This window comes from Hibiscus syriacus, unplaced genomic scaffold (assembly GCF_006381635.1).
Source record: "Hibiscus syriacus cultivar Baekdansim isolate YM2019G1 unplaced genomic scaffold, ASM638163v2 tig00111621_pilon, whole genome shotgun sequence".
Lineage (NCBI taxonomy): Eukaryota > Viridiplantae > Streptophyta > Magnoliopsida > Malvales > Malvaceae > Hibiscus > Hibiscus syriacus.
In genome coordinates, this window is record NW_024063138.1 from 3,368,803 (window position 1) to 3,382,301 (window position 13,499).

The window sequence follows — 13,499 nt, forward strand, 5'->3', positions numbered from 1 at the left end:
TTTTAAGAAAAATTGAAAGATTAAGTATTAAAACGATTAAAATTGACAGTGTAGGTAATAAATGCATAGTTTACTTATATATAAGATCGACCTAGGACATTTTCATCAACTGGTCCCTACCCTGTAAATCATATTGAAAAAAGCTTAAGCAATGACTTCGACAATTCAAACTGAAAATTAAATTTAAAATCGGCTACTTTGTAGTTCACGTAGCTATAACAATATTAATTATTAGGGTAAAGCATAGTAATGGCCACTGAATTTTTATAAAGCTTTCATTTAGGTTCCTAACTTTTAAAACTTGCAATATAGTCCTCCAATATTTAATCTGTTTGCATTATGGTCCCCGACATAACTGGTTGTTTCTGTTACACTGTCGTTAGTACGTTTGTAATATGGTCATTGAACTTTTCAGGTGCTTGCATTTAGGTCCCCCAACTTTTAAAACTTACAACACAATCCTCAATTTCATTCTAAACCCTAAATTCCAAAATAATTCAATTATATTTTAAATACCAAATTCTAAAATAATTCAATTTAGGGATTAGAATATAATTGAAGTATTTTGGAATTTAGGGTTTAGAATGTAATTGAAGTGTTTTGGAATTTTGAACATGAATTTGCTATTTGACAGTGTTTACTTCAATATAAATTTGAGGTTTGTTGCATGCACATCCAATGGTTGTCGTACTTTGAACATGAAAAGTGCACCTATCACGTTTATTGCATAAACCGTTGAAGTAAAAATAACAAGGTTAATTTGTCTTGTTCGTAGTTGCCGCACTTTGGTATGACAATCTAATAGGTTTGGATGGAACTTGAGCATGCAGTCTCTCGGATTGAGCCTGGCGATTTCACTATGTTGATACTCACAACCAATTCCCTAATTTAAAGAAAAACCAAACAATAAGATCAAAAAAATTAGCCTAGGACCCTTTTTCACTTCTATTCTGATGGATTGAATATCTTACATAAGGAGTACTAAAAGTTTTAATTAAGAAGAATTAAAGAAAATTAGATGGTTTTGGTTCAAAACTAACACTGAATATCCAGATCCTTGACATGCGGTTCAAGAAACATAAAATTTCAACAAAAAACCACACACAATGCGAGCTGAAAATGGGAAAGTGCGAAAGAGGAAAAGCTTACTTCCGGATAGCCCAAAAGAGAAAATAAATATCTTCTTGCAAGTGAGGGGAGAGGCTAAGAAATAAACGCAGTCGGTGTTGCATTCCAAAAATTCTTCCTCCATTTTTCTATGTAAATAAAAAGCTGAAAGACTGAGCACTGCTTGGGTTTACAATTTTACATGGCGGAAAATTGAAGAACAAAAACCTAACGAGAGTGCATGTGAGCGAAAGAGACTGAGAGGTGAATGCACTGTTTTGGATTTCATTATATTTGATCATCTATTGGAAAATCTTTAGCCACAAGGATTAAATGAAGAAATTATTATATGCCATTTATACAAAATAATTCCAGCTTTGTGGGTGACTTTCAACAATGATACTTACTTCATCTTAGTAGTATTTGTCAACTCTGCATTTATAACCCCATTTTTTTCTCACAAGCATTTCATCGAACATCTATGCTTTAACTGAGATGACTTGTATCTAACATTACACCTTGAATCGTTAATGGTCCCGATAGTCCATTGGTCTGGTCTTCTCTCAATGGACCCTTATTCAAGTCAATACATCCACATAATTCAAAGTTAGATTAGAATTTCCCATGTATCCCCGACTGAAAAGTTACGCTAGAAATGAGAAGAGATAAGCGAAAAAGGAAATTTGAGATAGAAAAGGAATTTGTAATTTAAAATGAAATTGAGGACTATGTTGCAAGTTTTAAAAGTTGGAGGACCTAAATGCAAGCGTTTGAAAAGTTCAGTGACCATATTGCAAATGTACTAACGACAGTGTAACGACATCAAACGTCCGGTTACGTCGGGGACCATATTGCAAATGGACTAAATGTTGGAGGATTGTATTGTAATTTTTAAAAGTTGGCGGACCTAAATGAAAACTTTATAAAAGTTCAGTGGCCATTACTATACTTTACTCTAATTATTATTATTATTTCATCAATAAAATTTCAATTTCCATTTTCATTTTATATAAAAGGGTTTGTATTTTGTTACTTTGGAAAAATATATGGAATTTCACTGCCATATTTTTAATCACTATCATTATATAAAAGGGTTTTAGTAATACATATTTTCTCTAATTTTTATTGACAAGGTGATAATAAATATCATTTTATTAGAGGTCATTTATTAAAGGTTATTAATTTTTTGACAAGGTGATGATAAATATCATATTTTCTCAAGCTGTTGAATTTGTGCTTATGTGATGCAATTTTTTTTAAGCTTTTATGCAAAACAAATGCATCAAGCTTATAAATTTAGCAGTTCCTGGTACAATTTATGAAAGGGCTATTAATACTAAGAGATTGTGCAATCCATGGGAAAGAAATGAAAACCACACGCTATGTCTCAACTCTGCTAAGGCTATTGGCTGCAGTGTAGTCAATATAGGGACACAAGATTTCATTGAAGGAAGGGTATGCATATACTATAATGTTGGTTGTTCCATTATTGAAATAGTTTATTTGATGGTTGGTTCCCACTTAAGTTTAAGAAAGACTTTGGATATAAGCAGTTTAGTTTAAAGCATGCTTCATTGCTATTGTTGTATTAGCAATGTCCACAGCTTTACCCAATGTGGCCATCTTAAAAGCTATTTCTGTGCTTCTAAACTGCTCCTAATGCTCATTGCTTCTCAGACTTGGCTTGGACTAGGTAGAGGATTTCATCGATACCCTAGTTCTGAGCTCACCACTTATGAACGATTACTTAGAGTTTGGATTTAGCCAGTGATTGTTGACAATAATATCATCTCTGGTTCCAATGTTTATGCTATTTTAGATTCAACTATTGGCAGACCTCAACTTGAAGAAAACACCGCAGTTGGTGGAGCTTGTTGATGACAGTAAGGTTGGTTTGGGTAACATTTTAAGAAAAAGTACAATTTTTAGGAAGATGAACTATCTGCTCTTTCGTATGATGAATTCTGGTTAATATCCCAATGTGTCATAAATTTGCATTTCATTTTCATACACAAATTTTAGGAAAATGAACTATCTGATCTTTTTTTCTAGGTTTCTGATAATATTTGTCTGTACTTTAACCAACAGGATGTGGAAGAGTTGATGAGTTTACCTCTAGAGAAGATCTTACTGAGGTGGATGAATTTTCAACTGAAGAAATCCCCATACAAGAAAAATAGTCTCAAATTTTTCTACTGATGTAAAGGTAAAGAAGAAATTCGTTTTAGCATATTAAATTTTTCATCAAATATCTTCCCTTTTGCACTGCATTAACAGTGCAAGTTAGATGTTTGTTTAACCCATTCAGTTTTTCCCATGTTCTTCGTTAGGTAGCATCTAACATTAGTTCAAACGTCATAAAAACACCATAACAAATCTAGTGTGAAAAACTAAATTCTTAAAATGAGGTTTATAACAATATATGTCTTTTGCTTTCTCAATTTGTCTATATGCTAACAGTAGATGAAAGAAGTGATTTGGGTTTAGTCACAAGCTGCAATAAGATATGGAGACCTTCCCCCCCCCCCCCCCCAAAAAAAATCACAAATTTTTTTTATTTCTTTCCACCTTTGATTATATAATATTCAATCCACAGGATTCAGATGCTTATGCGCATCTTCTTAATGTTCTTGCACCTGAGCATAGTAATCCCTCTACATTGGCCATCAAAGATCCATTTCAGAGAACAAAGTTGGTTCTTGAACATGCAGATGGGATGGGATGTAAGAGATACCTAACTGCAATGGATATTGTGGATGGTTCCCCAAATCTTAATCTTGCTTTTGTTGCTCATATTTTCCAGCACAGGTGAGACTTGATGGCCTCGTTATTTTTCCAGCAATGATAATTTAAATATAAATTGAATTTCTTTTGTATTTTTGATTTTTTTGGCTGTATGTTAACTTTTATCATCCTTCACATATGCTATATGATCTGTTTGGCAGCATAGGAAAGCTATATTACTTTCTTCCAAGACATTGTTTCTAATACAAGTTCTATAATTTGGAACTTTTAAATTATTTGAATTTGGACTGTAAAATTTCACTCATTAAAACGCTTATAGAGCAATTATATTGTGTTATATGGTATTTCCATACACGTCACAAAAATCATGGATGAGGTTTGATTTTGTACTTAACAGGCCTTTTTTTATTTCAAATTTATGAAGTTAGTTTTTTCTCTGTGCTTATGCATTCATCTTCTTCCTCCGGTTCTGGTAGAACATGTCAACTCTGTTATGTGGCATCAATTGACATAAATAGGAATCGTCAAAAGACAATTTGAATACTTCACAAGCGCAGAAGAATACAAACTGTTGGCTTATGATGTTTATGTTCAATAAGTACAACTGCTAATGACTTTAAGAATCAAGATATAAAAGCCAAATGCTGGCATATGTTAATTGCTGGAATGGCCTTTCAACCGAAACAAAACAAATATCTTTTCTGGAAACTCTACCAGATGATGCCCAAGTTTCTAGAGAGGAAAGAGTATTTCGCTTCTGGATCAATAGTCTTGGAAATTCAACCTACATCGTCAATGTCTTTGAAGATGTCAGAAATGGGTAAGTATTAGAGAAATCATACTAGATATTTTCATGGTGTCTTATCCTGAGATCTTGAAAGGAATAAGGCTTCATGGTTCTGGTGCTTTTGCATTCTGCATTTCTTATCTTTTTCCTTTTCCTTGCAAATGGCAAAAACTTCAGATCCTCTATTCAATAATTTAAATTGTTAAGGTCCCTTATGGACATTGTTGGTTAAGTGGTGTTTATGCTCTATAACAATGTAATCTCAAGAAGGTTCGAGGACTGGTAAGGAGCAGAAAATTATACTGTTGTTTGTTTCAAATTCCAACGCTTCAATAAACTATGTGATATATAGCTGATTGAAATATCTATAAATATTCTATCTAAAACCTTATGACGGTTTACAAATATGTTTGTCTCCTATATGTGAAAATAGTAAATCTTGCACTTTTCAAGTTTTCATTTCAATCTTGATGCTCAAATGATGTGACTAATTTTCCCCCTGCAGGTGGATACTTCTGGAGACACTTGACAAGGTGTCGCCTGGCATTGTTAATTGGAAGATTGCTAACAAGCCTCCTATTAAGTTTCCATTTAAGAAAGTAGAGAATTGCAACCAGGTTGTTAAAATAGGGAAACAATTAAAGTTTTCCCTGGTTAATATTGCTGGAAATGACTTTGTGCAAGGAAATAAAAAACTAATCTTGGGTACGTTATCTACCATGAGAATCTGAACTTTCATTACTGTTGTGAAAGCATTTCACATTCTTCTTTGGCATTCTTGAGCACGGATTGGAATTAGTTTAATCCTGTCATGACAGACTAAATGTGGTTTTTCTGTTCAGCATATTTGCGGCAATTGATGAGATACAACATTCTTCAACTCCTGAAGAACCTAAGATTCCATTCCCATGGAAAAGAAATTACTGATGTTGATATTCTTAGGTGGGCTAATGCAAAAGTAAGCAGTTCGGGAAGCCAGAGTCACATAGATAGCTTCAAGGTATGCTTTCTATAGGCTTTACTTGGTAGTCTCCCTTGACTATATGTGATTTTAGCCTCGGTTTGAATTTATGCCCAAGTAGAGACCACATTTGATGCTTCTTAAATAAGCCCTTTCTGTACATGACATTTTAAATTGTTTGCACATCAGCTTATATTATTTTAGAAGGCCATTTTTGAATTTCCTCATGATCATTGTTGTTAGCCACTAGCCAGAAAAAAAATTCAGTCAGGAGGATCTTATCTGTTGTTAACGAGTCAAAATGACTTTGAGGGTAGCTTTAATGCCATTGCTTATTGTCAAGTGGGGCATGATTGACTTCAACTGGGCTCAGTGAAATGGTTCTATGATATTGTTTTTCTCATTGATTTCCATTTTACAGGACAAGAGCTTGTTAGATGGCATATTTTTCCTTGAGCTTCTAAGTGCTGTTCAGACTAGATCTGTAAATTGGAGTCTTGTTACTAAAGGAGTAACCGGTATATGTTCCTATCGTTGTAAGTTCTTGGTATTTTCAAACTTCATCAGTGTAAATTGTTTACAGAAACAATCCACTTGATTTCTATCGATGCTAATACTTTCGACACAAGCAACTTTTAGGCAACACTAGTTCGAGATTAGTTTGTGTTGCGGAAGACGGCTATCGGATAGAGCAAAATCGCAACTGATAATTTGAGAAAATAAAAAATAAAGATAAAAAAGACAAAATTTACGTGGAAAACCCTAAATAATATAGGGTAAAAACCACGGACAACAGTAGAAGAATTTCACTATGAGAAAATAGGGATTACAACATCTCTCGATCTACCAAGAAGAAAACAATGATAATTCTCTCTTGATAAAAAAGAAAAAATAACTCTCAAGAAACTCTCTAAATTCTCTAGTATTGGGAGAAAGCTAGAATAATTTGGGATGGTTTTGAAGCTAAATGAGCTAGGGTATTTATAGTTGAAGCTTAAGGACTAATCTTATAAATACCCTAAAGTACAATGACTAGAAGTTATATTTTTACCATTTAAAAAATTCAACAATATCATGCTGAATTTTTTCCCAAAATTTCGATGCCCTATTTTTTAATTGATTTGGTTCCTTGCACTTTTGGTGCAAGGTCAATATTCAATAATCTCCCACTTGAAGATTAGATTGGAACAATCATATCTTCATACCATTCTTTCTTCATTGTACCTTCATGTTGCTTACGTTTCTGACAGGCCACAAGAGGATCGACACCAAGTAAATTTATTAGCATTGATTGCCTTCGTCATGAAATCTGCTATGTTGTCTTTGGTATGGATTTTCTGCATATCTATCGTCTATTCTTCCACCTTTTCACAAATGAAATGGTACTGAACTCGTATGTGTTTTGTCCTTGAATGAAATGTTGGATTCCTTGCTAGATGCAAGGCGTTTTGACTGTCACAAAATAGAGAGACTTAATCTTGATTGTACCCAAACTCCTCCAATAGCATCTTCAACCAAATTGCTTATTTACTAGCTTGTGTAGCTACTACATATTCTATCTCTGTTGTAGATGTAGCCACAACTGACTGCAATTTTGAAACCCAGCTTACAGCTCCACCAGCAACTTTGAACACATATCATGTAGTAGATTTGCTTTTATCCAAATCCCCTGCATAGTCAGAATCTACATACCCATTGATTAGTAAGTTTGATCCTCCGTGATATAATGCAATATTTGAGGTCCCTTTGATGTATCTCAGGATCCTCTTTACTATATTCTAATGCTCTTTACCTGGATTTGTCATGTACCGATTAACCACTCCCACTGCTTGTGCAATGTCTGGTGTTGTGCATATCATAGCGAACATTAAACTTCCAACTGCCGATGCATACGGTACTCGAGACATCTTCATCCTCTCTTCTTCACTGCTAGGACTCATACTGGAGGATAATTTGAAGTTAATAGGAAGAGGGGTAGAAATTGGCTTACAATCTTGCATGATGAATCGTGACAAGATCTTCTTCAAGTAATTCTTTTGTGAAAGCCAAATCTTCCTATTACTTCTGTCTCAGTGAATTTGCATCCCTAGAATCTTGTTTGCTGATCCCAAGTCCTTCATTTCAAATTCCCTAGCCAGTTGTGCCTTTAATTCTTCAATATGATCTTTGTTGGGTCCTGCAACCAATATGTCATCCACATACAACAACAATATAACAAAATCGTTATCACCAGACCTCTTGAAATAAGCACAAGAGTCTGCATTAAGTTTGTTGTATCAAAGACACATAATGAATGAATCAAATCTATTATACCAACACCTCGACACATGTTTTAGACCGTACATAGATTTTTTCAACCTGCAAACCAAGTTCTTCTTTTTGTCTTCTTCAAAACCTTCAAGCTGGAGCATGTAAATCTCTTCTTCAAGATTTCCATGAAGAAAAACTGTTTTACCATCTAGTTGCTCTAGATATAAATTCAATGTAGCACACATTGCCAAGACTACTCAAACTGTTGTTAGTCGAACCACAGGAGAAAAGATTCATTAAAATCAATACCTTTTTTTTGAGCATATCGTTTGACCACCAGTCTTGCACGATACCTCTCCACTTGATCGTCACCATTTCACTTGATTTTGAAGACCCATTTGTTACCAATTGGCTTCTTTCCTTGTGGTGGTGGCACAAGGTCCCATGTATTATTTTTATGAAGGGCTTCGATTTCTTATTGCATCTCCATTATCCACAGTGAAGCATCTGAGTTGTTTATTACCTCCTGGTATGTTGATGGCTCACCGTCCTCTGTTAAAAGGTAGTATGTAATATTACCTTCTATAACATAATCTGAGTGCCAATTGGGACGTCTTCTCACACGATCTGATTGACGAGTTGTTGGAGCTTCAGAACTCTCTGGTTCTTGTTCATCATGTGCTGGTTCTACTTCAGAAGAATCTCTTTGTTCAACCTCTTTTTCCATATGTATCTGTGTAGTCTCTGACTTTTTAGTGCTATCATCGTCTTATTTTCTTTGTAGTTTATCTTCTACAAAGATAACATCCCTGCTGATTATCACTTTGCGGACAGTGAGATCCCACAAGCGATACCCCTTTACACCATCAACATACCCCAAGAATTTGCATTTCCTAGATTTTGGATTCAGCTTTGAAATTTCTTGGGAGTTGTACATCACGTACACAATACTTCTAAATACATTGAGGTTTGAATAATCAGCTAGTTTACCAGACCACGTCTCCATTGGTGTCTTCAGCTCTATTGCAGTTAATGGAGCTCGATTCACCAAATAACAGGCAGTAATGACTGCTTCTGCCCAGAATGATTTTTCTAGGCCTGCATCCCTCAACATTGCTCTTGTTCTTTCTAACAAGGTTTTGTTCATCCGCTCTACCACTCCATTTTGTTGAGGAGTGTTCGCTACTGTGAACTGTCTTTTGATGTCTTCTTTTCTACAAAAGTCATCAAATTCTTCACTTGTGTATTCTCCTCCATTATCTATTCTGAAACACTTGATCTTATTTCCATAATCAAGTTCCACCCCTGCTTTGAAGTTTTTGAAAGTGGAAAACATATGACTTCTTCTTAATAGGGTACACCCAACATCTCCTGAAGTAATCATAAATAAATGAGACAAAGTACTTTACTCCGCCTAGGGATGTAACTGGTGCTTTCCATACGTCATAGTAAACCAATTCTATAATACTTTTGCCTCTAGAATTTGATGTGTTGAATTTCAACCGGTGTTGCTTACTTGTTATGCAATGCTCACACAAAGTAAGTGATACCTTTGTTAAGCCTGGAAGTAGCTTTTGCTTCACAAGGACTTTCATTCCTTGTTTTGACATGTGTCTAAGTTTCTGATGCCATAGCATTACAGAATCTGAACTACATGAGGCAACAGAGGCTTTTGCTTCTAGTAAAGTTTCTCCGTTCAGCATATACAAGTTTGCTGCTATCTTTTCGCCTTTTAACACCACAAGCGCTCCATAGAACACCTTCATGATTCCTTTCCGTGTTTCAATCTTGCTTGCATTATTATCTAACAATCCGTAGGATAATAAATTTTTCTTCAGGCCTTTCACGTGCCGCATATCTCGAACAACTTTAATTGTTCCATCATACATCTTCAATTTGATGGTTCTCACGCCAACGATCTCTAAGGCATGATCATTGCAACTATACATAAATTCTCCTAAGACAGGTTCATAATGATAGAACCATTCTCTTCTTGAGGTCATGTGATATGTTGCTCCCGAATCAATGAGTCATATATCTACATATCTCTTTCTACCTTCCACGGTGGTTGATGCTTCACAACATAGAACATCTCCATCATCTGAAGTGTTTGCGGTATTGCCTCGTGGATTGGAGTTTTTATTTAGACTCCAATAATCCTTCTTCAAATGACCCTTCTTTCCACAGTTGTAGCACTTTAAATTCTTCTTGTTTCTAGACATCGATCTACCATGTTTGTGACTGTTGCTTTGGCCACGTTATGTTGATCTCCCTCTCATCGTTGTTAACGCTTCTGCTTGTTGCAGATTTACTTGTCTGTCTTCCTTGTTCTTGCGCCGATTTTCTTCTTGGAGAACAACAGCTGCAACGTCATCGAAGACTAGACTGGTGACATTACTATTTGTCAAGTTGATGATGGGTTGATCATACGAATCAGGTAGACTTTGAAGTAGAAGTTCATCATGTTCTTGTTCTCCTATTGTACATCTTAAGGATGTAAGCCGAGAAAATAACGTGTTCAGTGTGTTTAAGTGCTCCATCACTGAAGTAGATTCTGGCATACGAAGAATGTACAATTTCCTATTAAGGAAAATTTTATTGTGCAACGATGTGCACTCGAACAATTTGGTGAGATGGTCCCATATCTCCTTAGCTTTATTCTTCTCATCGATGCTTGACAATACTTAATCTGCTAATGCTAGATGAAAGTTTACCATAACATTCCCGTCCATTTCGATCCATTTGTTCTCATCTGTGAAATCTATCGGCCTTTCACTGATAGCTACTAGACAACCATCTTTCCTCAAGATGACCTTCATCTTTAATTTCCATAATGAGAAATTTCTCTCATTAAACTTTTCAATATCAAATTTCGTTGTCATAGCTTTTATTACGGATAGCTCTCACTATTTCACTATCGTGAATAGTTCTCTGGAACCTTCAAAGAATTGGTAATACCTTCTTACTTTCTTATGTTAGAGGATCCACATTTTGGTGGCAACCACAAAGACAATAAGCAAATATTACACACTCTAATCTAGCTCTGATACTATTTGTTACGGAAGACGGATACCGGATAGAGCAAAATCGCAACTGATAATTTGAGAAAATAAAAAATAAAGATAAAGAAGACATAAAATTTACGTGAAAAACCCTAAATAATATAAGGTAAAAATCACGGGCAACGGTAGAAGAATTTTACTATGATAAAATAAGAATTACAACCTCTCTCGATCTATCAAGGAGAAAACAATGATAATTCTCTCTTAATAAAAAAGAGAAAACAACTATCAAGAAACTCTCTAAATTCTCTAGTATTGAGAGAAAGCTAGAATGATTTGGGATGGTTTTGAAGCTAAATGAGTTAGGATATTTATAGTTGAAGCTTAAGGATTAATCTTATAAATATCCTAAAGTACAATGACTAAAAGTTACATTTTTACCATTTAAAAAATTTAACAATATCAAGCTAAATTTTTTCCAAAATTTCGGTGCCCCATTTTTTTTAATTGATTTGGTTCCTTGCACTTTCGATGCAAGGTACATATTCAAAGTTTGATGAATCTAGCTATGCTATAGAAGCTCATTATCCCTTACAATTTTTCTCATGTTTCCTTCTGCCTGGGAGCATTGCGGATGACCAGAAAAAGATGAATGCTACCTACATCATTAGTATTGCAAAGAAGCAAAGAAGCTTAATATTTTTGCTTCTCGAAGACATAACCGAGGTATCTTTTTCCTGTCAGTGCAAACTTCTTTTATTTTTCTACAGCAAACACACATGATGTTGCCATGAGACTTGAACGGATTTCGATTTTCTGCATGGTGTTAAAAATTAGACATCGTTCATTGTATTTCCCAGTTATATAGTGAAACTGCTTGCATACATGTGCAACTAAAATCATTCATGAGATATCTATGGAAGTTGACATGAGCCGATTTCTACCGTCACCTGTAATGGAACACGACATTCGATAATTTATTTCCTTTTATTTTTAACACGATGGGACACCATTTCAGGTAAACCAGAAGATGATCCTCACACTGACGACAAGCATCGTGTATTGGTTTTTGAAATAACCTGTTGAGGGGAAACCATCTGCAACATCAGATAGTGAAAATGGACGCCAGCTGAAACTTCCTCTAATTCAACGACCGACGATTCGGCATCCGAGTCATCAGTAGAGTAGAATTATAAGTAAGAGTGTAAGACCCGAAGCTTCGTTTCATTCTCTTTTTTCCTTTTTAAGTGTTTCTCCACATAAATTCTCAGGTTTCGGATCGTATTTGATTTTGAAGATTGTTGTATGACATTGCAGGAATCGGGGAGTTTCAAGCAAATTTTGCAACAGCAAATGCATATGTGAATAGCATTTCCGTCTTAAATACTTCCCTTCATCTTTCTTATTTCTCCCAATATTCTATCCTTTCTGTCCGACTACGTTTATCCAAATTTGGATTAGTGTCGAATACATGTATTTTTTAAGATGTCTCTTGATGAGTTTTTATTAGATGGGAAGGTGAGCCAAACCCTATAAAATAAAAAGCTTTATATATATAAACAGAGAGACATGGATAACATGATTTTAGAGATTTAAGTTTTTTTTTTGTAATTTTAGAGAAATTAGACACTAATTTTAAAAAAATTAAATACAATGTGTCGTTTAATATTTTTTTTACAATCGTTACATGTGAGATACTTATAATAATAATATTTATAACGTCAGACACCTATATTAATCGAAAAAAAATTAAAATTTTTTATAGAAAAAAATATAATTTAGCCACATTTTATATATATATATTTAAAAAAATATTTTTTTAAAAAAAGTAGGTCAACTTCTTTTTTTAGAAGTTTTTGAATTTCTTTTAAAAGCGATGTCATTCTTTTATATTATCTTATATTTATATAATTTATTTAGGGGGAAATATTTTAAAAACTTTTAGGGTGTCAATTGACACTCTTCATATCATGTTGGCTCTGCCTATGTTGATATTTATACTTATTTTTTTTATTATAATCTAAAAATTAAATTAAATAGTCTCGGTGATTAAAGGAAGTATTGCTCTCTCTTGAGATCTTGTATTCGAGCAATTACTTTTGCAAGATGAATATACATTATTAACGGTTAAATTTTTTTTTGAACATATATTAAATTGTACTTACTCAAATTAATAAAAAAATAAAATTAAAGAGGATTAATTTTTAGGGTAAAGAACGCAAATGGTCTCTCGACTATAGTGTACTACTTTTTAAGTCCTTCGACTATTAAAAGTTATAAAATGGTCCTTCGGCTATGGAGTTTTGCTTTGTTGAGTCCCTCGACTATTAAAAGCTACAAAATGGTCACCCGACTATTTGTTATGTTCCATAATGGTCCTTTTTTGTCAAAAATTGGTAGTTGTTTAAGCTGAATTTTAACATGATAACTAGGATATGATATTCGTTTGAGATTTTACGATCAAATTTATCATATCATAATCAATAAGTTAACGTTTAGCTCAGAATATCATATATTTTTGACGAAAAATAACAAGTTTGGAATATAATGAATAGTCGGTGACCATTATGTAACTTTTAATAGTCAATAAACTCAATAAAACAACACTCCATAGTTAAAAGATCATTTTATAACTTTTAATAATCAA

The 13,499-nt window shown here is 34.0% G+C and overlaps 1 pseudogene; it reads left to right on the plus strand.

Moving 5' to 3' along the window:
- The first annotated feature begins 2,373 nt into the window (after window positions 1-2,373).
- LOC120166079 lies at window positions 2,374-11,930 on the plus strand (annotated as a pseudogene).
- Window positions 11,931-13,499: the final 1,569 nt, after the last annotated feature.